The 7,798-nt window shown below is 34.5% G+C and overlaps 1 long non-coding RNA gene across 1 annotated transcript in view; it reads right to left on the reverse strand.

The window, feature by feature from the left end:
- LOC105822446 overlaps positions 1 to 4,593 on the reverse strand; it is a 12,508-nt gene extending 7,915 nt beyond the window's left edge. Inside the window, exons 1-4 of the long non-coding RNA XR_001138104.1 lie at positions 4,525 to 4,593; positions 3,764 to 3,829; positions 3,593 to 3,672; positions 276 to 410 (exon numbers count right to left, since the gene is read on the reverse strand). This is a non-coding gene — a long non-coding RNA (uncharacterized LOC105822446). The remainder of the gene's footprint in view (positions 1 to 275; positions 411 to 3,592; positions 3,673 to 3,763; positions 3,830 to 4,524) is intronic.
- Positions 4,594 to 7,798: the final 3,205 nt, after the last annotated feature.

Genomic DNA, 7,798 nt, shown 5'->3' on the forward strand with positions numbered 1-7,798 from the left:
GTTTGAGTGGATCTGAAAACCAGCCTCTGTTGCTACACTTCACAAACTGTGCTCCCTAATAAGAGGCAGTGTCCACTTGGGACAAGATCTTCTTCTGACTGGCATCTAGGTGGTGGCTACTCATTAAGTTATATGCCACAGGGCTGCATCTGACTAGCGAAATACCTTCGTACAGATTTGCATGAAGACAGCCTATATATTAATACAAGCTGCCTGCTGACCTGACACTATGAGACTAATCTTCACCATCTCCAACTCCATGAACTCTATTTTACCTGTGGGATTTCTTCCCTTAGTCCAAGTCTTGGTTTACCTGGACCCCATCCTGGTCCTTTAAATATTACAGAAAACTTATGAAAGAATCCAGGTGTGGCCCAGAATGCAGTCCATATGTAAAATAAATGGTGGAACTAGAAAACATAAAAGTAGAGCTTATTTAAAACCCGACAAATATAACACAAAAAGATTAAATACAAAAGAATCATCTATTTTATTGTTTAATATAATGTATGTATTTTCTTTAATATAAGTTATGTATGATTAGATTAATGGAGATTAACATGTGCTTGCATTTCTACTGTAATTCATTTTACACATTCTGCTTACCTTTAAGTGTGTTCTTATTAATATTTCTAATGTTCAAAAAAATCATAATTTTAAAACTAAAAAACAGTGCAATTGTTTAGAAAATCAGCAAAGTAGAAAAAATGAGTTAAGAGACTTTATTTCCAATGGAATTAACTAGCAGCCTATACACTCGACAACCTTCTCTAACACTTTTTCATTGAACATGGAAACATATAAAGGTTGCACATCAGTTTAAATATTTCAAACATGAAAATTTACTGTATTGTGTTATAGGCAAACATCATATTTAAAAAAATGGTCAAAGTCGTTTCTAATAGTAGACTTCTGAGTATTAAATAGTCCATATTCTGTAATTAGAAACAGAAAAGTTTTCTGACTGAGGCAGAAGTTTGCCTCGGATCTCATAGCAGGAATTCACATTCTTTAAATAACATGCATTTGACCTGTATAAAAGTTAAAAATATGACCACATGTGATAAGTGCTCAAAAAATTAGCTATTAGCAAAATGAGCTATGTATGTCATATCTGTGATCATAAAGCACCAAAGGAGTTAAAATACTGTTAGGGGTTGTACATCAGCTATAGACTCTAGAAGTGAGTTCTCTCATAAGTGTAGAAATGAATTACTGGAGGAAGAAGTTTTGGCTCTATCAGAATGTGTGCTCTTGCTGGTATTTTCATTGTCTTTTGAAGAATTTAAATCTGTAGGATTATAAAAATAGATGTAAAAATTGCTTGAAATATTACAATAAGGAATCTGAAGCAATTAAGGAGCAATGTAGAACTTAATGGAATAGATTTTGAGGTAAATGAACATGTTAGATGGAAACTTAGCCTGGGGCTTTGCAATGATAATAATAATACATAAAATTAATGTGTTTAGGAGTTACAACACACATTAATATACTTATCTATTTTGTTATTTTGAAATGTGACTGAAATTTCATTTCTATCATTCTGGACATCAACCATGAGAAATATCTGGCAATGTTTCAAAATAAGAAGTTTTTTCTTAAGTATTTACTTTCTAATGCCCTGTAACTCTGGGACCCCCAAAGGAGAGCATAGTCAATGATCATTTGCAGAATTTAAACTGCTAAGGTTGAACATGGAAACATATAAAGATTGAACATCTATTTAAATATTTAAAACATAATCCTCTATTTACTGTATTGTGTTATAGACAAACATATCATATTAATAATATGCCTAATAATAAGGAAAACAGACAGATAAAAAAAAACCCTCTGTCTACTGGAAGCCATCCTTTGATCCCTCTGAGGGATAGGTGAGAAATTTCCAGGTATGTGAAGAAACATAAGTGAAAGTAACTATGTTTTTTAGGTTCAAGTACTCCTGGTTATCACAACTTACTGACTTGAGATTTCTGATAATAAGTGCGATTATGCAGAAGACTAAACCTTAGACCCTCCTTGTGAAGGAAATGTTTATGTGAGTGTAAACACCTAATACAGATTCAGCAGTGGCTCCTAAATACCTGTGAATATCTGACTATTGTTCTTCTCTTAATCCTAATCATCCAACTATTTGTACAGCTCTCATGATACTCAATATTCACTCTCTTAATCTGTTTCAAATATGCAGCCCTTTATCCTGAGCAAGAGTGTAGACTCCCAAAGCCTTGCTACTGGAAGAATCATCTGTCAACCAGCGGCCTTGGCATCACCTAGGAGTTTGTTAGAAACACGGAGTCTTCAAGCTTTCAATGAACTATTTCTAAATTAGTTTTTAATTCTGTAAAGCTTATTATTAAAAAATATATCCAAAAATAATTGTCCGTATTCTTCTCAGAGACACATAACCAAGATAGAGACAGAGAGAGAAATTCCATGTAGTTGAGAAGAAGAAAGATAATCAACTTCTTTTTTTGTTTATGAAAAGAAAAAAATGCCTTTCACCTAACAAGTGATGGCAATTTGCTATGGCCTTTAATGTAGAGGCAGCACACCACAAAGTATAAACTAAACTAGGTGAGGCTTGGCCTTAGCCTGCAACTCACCTTGGTTACGTTTGCAGTTGGCAAGTGGTGTGAACTTGGGTGAATTATTGAAATCCTGAAAACCTCAGTTTCCTCCACCAGAAAATGAGAACAAAAAGAGCCACTACCTCATAAGGTTTTAGTGATGGTTACGTTAAATATTTTATGCTGGGCTATTAGCAGTGCCATGCACGTGGTACAAGCTCAACAGATGTCAATTAATTTATTTCAAGCTCCTGTGAAAACTTGAAGCAGGTTTGAAAAGCAGACCCAATATCAACCTTTAATTTTGTCACTTGCTGTAACCAGTCTCTTGCACAGAGCTGTCATTGACTGACCTCTTCAGCTTTGCAAGCATTCTTATCTTGTTCTCATTTACAAGTCCCTAACCCCGGGAGTATTTATGGTGGTCTGATGCTGACGGATTGGAGCTTCACAGACATTCCTCATCTCTCTAGTGCCAACCATTGAGGCCAGTGAACAACCAATACCACATGTCTAACAGAAAACTGGTTCAGTCCAACAAGTCTTAGCAGGTGAGGTAATGTGCAGACCTAACCAATCTCTAATAGCTCCTGACACTTAAGTCCAAGAAGTGTGGGGCAAAGGCCTTGTGTTGAATTTGTAACCAGAGTCATGCAGGCTTGAAGCAAATATTTTTCTTACTGTGGGATCAGCCTTAATTATATATGTTACTATTTCTCCTTCTGAATATATGAATATATTTCAGGTCTGAGAAAGAACATATTTGCTAAAGAGTCACTTTTTTTTTCATTTTATGTAGCAGACATTTTGAAAATTCATATAATTAGTTGTTTTTGATTGTATTTTGCCTGATTTGATTCAAACTTTTGCTTGAGTACAAGAGTTATTTCTAAATTCTTTTACAGTTTTTTTTTCAAGGTAGCATAGTTTACTTTCACCTTTCAACAGCTAATTTTTCTCTTAACTATGAGATTTATGAAATGATATAAATTCAGAAAGAATAAAACCAATTACATTACCTGCACCTTCATTGGTTCAAATGTATTAATGGGATGTGTTAGACCATATACAACTTTTTCATTTTCTGCTTCAAAGGTCCCTGGAAGATAAATATTAAAGATACGATCTTTGGCTTTCTGTGAATGAAAGAACTAATTTATTTTTTAAAAATATTCATATTGTTGACTTACCAAAAATTCTATCCCAAATAATAAGAACACCAGCATAATTTTTGTCTATGCAATAATGATTTCTGCCTATGAGACAAAATATTGAAAAATAATTTTTCAAAAAATAAAGTTATGCTTTTTGAAATAGTCTCTTTGTCTTGTTTCTTAGAACACATTCATATAATTAAGATTTAAGTGACAGAATGATTTTCCTGGGAATGGCATCTCACTGACACACTAGATTTTTTTCACTAGGAATGGAGTTTATACTTTATTTATTTTTAAGTTAATGTTACAAAAAAAGAGCAAGATTTCCTTCAAACTATATGTATGCTTTTTCTCACAGTTCTTCATAGAAATTAGACAGGAAAGCGAAATGCTGTTTATTAGGGTCTCCTTAAACACCAGCAGTTTCCAAGACCAAGGACTCTCTGTCTGGTAGATAGGAATAACCCCCGGGACTGGGTCAAGGAGTAGCATTCAACAGACTCCTTCAAAACATAAAATGTATATCTCCTCAGCTGATTGACTATTTTTCCAATACAACTGAGCTGCGATCTAGGTAAAGAGGAAAATCCAAAAGCCAGATAGAGAATCCCTCCCCCGGGTCCATGCTTTGGAGATGACACTTACATAAGAGGACATATAAAAGAAACTATATCTATTTATACAATGTATGCTGACTATATTGGGTTATTGTGATGAAATGAAGTAAGGCAAAATAATATTAAATAATATAATTTTTAAAGAAAGAAAGATGGAAAGAAATAAAACTTTCTTACCATGATGAACTCTATGATGGCTAGGAGTATTAAGAATCAGTTCCAAAAAACCAAGGTTAGGGATGAGCTGTTTCAAACAAAAGGAATATTTATAAACATAGTTATTATTAAATGCATATATAATACACAAATACTCACATTAGAAAGACACATGATTTAAGAGATATAGCAAGTTTCAGGGTTGGCATCAGAGAATGGGAAGAAGTTTCTCTACTATCTTGGAACTCATATAAAGCCAATAATAATCCCATAACTTTATTCTGAGAGGCAGTACAGTAACATGGTTAAGAGCTAGACTGCCTTGGTTCAGTTCCGAGATCCTCCACTGATTACTATGTCATATGGGGGAAATAATTTAAGCTTTTTACAGCTCAGTTTTCTCATCTTTAAAATAGAAATAATAACAATATCTACATAATAATGTTCTTCTGAGGATTAGGAATCTTACCATATTTATAATACATACCCCTACTGCCCAGGGACACTTCTCTCAGGTTTCATGTTGTTTTATGTTTTTGCCTTTCAACTATGGCTTTGACTATTTATGTTAGAAGAGCATAACTACAGGAGGGAAGACATTGTGTTATGTAAGTTTTCTGGAGTTGGTTTCACCCTGTAATCAGCCATGTAGCAACCACTTACTATTGCAGCAGTTATTGACTGAAGTAGGGAGAGTCTGTGTATTCAAATAGAATCCTACATCATCTCTTACCTGTAGATGTACCATCTACCATTCCATCTTAAAGGCACAATTCAAAGTCAAATATGTAAAGGGGCCTTTTGTTGCCATTAACATTACTTCAAAATCTGGTCCCTAACTTTTTTATTGTCCCCGTCAACATTTCTCACTAAGATTCCCCTATTCCAGAGTCTACGAATTCTAAGGACAATAGAAACCAAACAGGTGTCATAAAAAAGCACAGTAGCCCAAGTGTAAGATATTTGTTATGTTATGCGAATAATATTGTAATTTCGAAAAATTTTTATCCTCAAATATATTATTCATTCTTCCATCAACCATGGCAGATAATGGGAAGTTTTATTTTCTTTTAATTACAATCTAAACAGATTTGTTAGAGCCTACCAATGACAAAATCAATACATTGTTATAACATTTCAAGAAATAACTCACTTTTAGAGTTAACTTCCATTTAGAGGGTACATGTGGAATCAAAGAATGAGTTAAATGCTACTTAATGGAAAAAATACCCACTGACTATTGTGAATTGAGTGATAAGTTGGTGCTATGGGAGAAAAAAAAACATAAGGAGATGAGACTGCTTAATACTGTTTTTATTGGGAGTTAAAATGGTGTTGTCATTGTGTAAGAAAATGCGATTGTTTTTTAGAATAGTATTACTGAAGTATACATGACAGGGGAGCTAAATTTTGCTACAAAATACTTTGGCAATGAAAAAAAGGGATAGCTAATGCAAGTGAATCAAAATCCTGATTTTTTAATCAAAATAATGAAGATATGTAAATTCATTGTTATTCCCTCTATTTCTCTGAATATTTGAATATTTTAGTATAAAAATATAAATAAAATAAATTGCTAGTAATGTACAGTAATGCTTACTAAGCCAGTTGAAAATATTTATAGATCTCCAAAGTCCCAAACATACTTATAAATCAAAAATATTTATCTAGCAGGTTTTAATTATGTTTTGCCTATCTCTGACATGAAAACACTCAATTTATGCCTGCTGTGTAAATACAAACAACTGGGGTGGCCACAACATCTTCAGCTTGTGGCATCCAGTACCCTCTTGAAACGAAAGCTGCGCCAAAGTTAGCACACAGCAAAGTTGTATCCCTCCATTGGACAGGTGCCATGGTCATCTCCCTATTAGACACATGGTTTACACACCTGAAAGAGACAGTCCTTGCCTCCCTCCCTGCCGCCCAGTTTCTAAGAGATTCTCATTTTCTATTAAGTGATGAACATCTGCATGCTAAAGAATGTGTGAAATTTACGTTGTATTTTAATTTAGGTTTCCCTCCCTCCCAGTTCCCTCCTTACCTCCCTCCACTCCTTTCTCTCTTTCCCACCTGTCTCTCTCTCCCTCCTAACCTGTGGTCCTATCCACCATTTTTAAAGTTATTTCTATGAAAAATGTATTCTGAACTCCAAACAGCAGAACTTTCAGTTAATTCATGGAACAGATCTCATCTGTACACCAAAAACTATCTGTATTTTTAATTTCTGCAGTTCAAAATACTGTGAATATATGGCTCTTATTTCAAACTACATTCCTATGATATAAGGCACAAAAGGTGTTATTGCACAAGTACAGTATTAATGACCAGGAATTGGGAACGGATTATGCAGAAATAATCCTGTATTTTACTGGACTATGTTGCTTTATAATTGGTGGGAATTTTTTTTTTTTTTTTAAGAAGAAGAATGGTGAAGAATAGAGAACAACAGAGGGGAGTTCCCCAGCAGTCATAGTATTGAAATCGATGCATTGGTTGGGCTTTGTATCTCTGGCAGAGAACCAGATGGGAAAGGAGAAAAACATTTTATCCTTGTTTGTCTCCTTGGTGCCTAACATGTGTTACAAAAACAAACAACAAAAGGGAGTAGAGGAGACTACACTGACCGGCTTCTGCTACCCACATGCATTTCTGATCCTTGGTCCCGGCATGTGTGCAGCCAGATTTAAAGCCACACAAATGGCGAGTGCATTCAGATGACTGAAACCTTGGCTGAGTGCATTATTTTTTTAATGTCAAACTCTTTTCCTCAGAGAAAATCTTTTGCTCCTGCAGGCTAAAGCGCGGTGATATCAATATTGAAAGTTCCTTTTGTTGGGGGAAGGGAGGATAGTTAAAAGCCAAGTACAACACAGTCAACCACAGATAAATTTCCTGGTGGTGTGTCTGGGTACGTTGGATCTGGAAAGGACCACCTCCGAGTAGGAGATGATTCACCATTCCCACAGCCCAGTCAGAATCTCTCATGGAGCAAATCCTTTTGATTCAAAGTCATGGAGAATTCATTAATATTTAGTAAGGGTTGAGCGTAACAACTTAATTATCGCCCACTTTTGCAAATGCAGCTGTTTAGCAATTCAACCACATCTAGCTTTGAATCACTTCCTGAAAATATGTTACTCTGGGAATAATTGCAGCTATTCTCATTTTTAGAAGTTACTTACTTGTATTAATTTTTTAGATTAAAATGAGTTCATTTAAATTATGGAATTTTAGAACATATGGAGGACTTTAATATAAAATAGTCCAATACTCTATTATAGAAAAAAAAAGC

Source organism: Propithecus coquereli, unplaced genomic scaffold (genome assembly GCF_000956105.1).
Source record: "Propithecus coquereli isolate 6110/MARCELLA unplaced genomic scaffold, Pcoq_1.0 Scaffold61, whole genome shotgun sequence".
Lineage (NCBI taxonomy): Eukaryota > Metazoa > Chordata > Mammalia > Primates > Indriidae > Propithecus > Propithecus coquereli.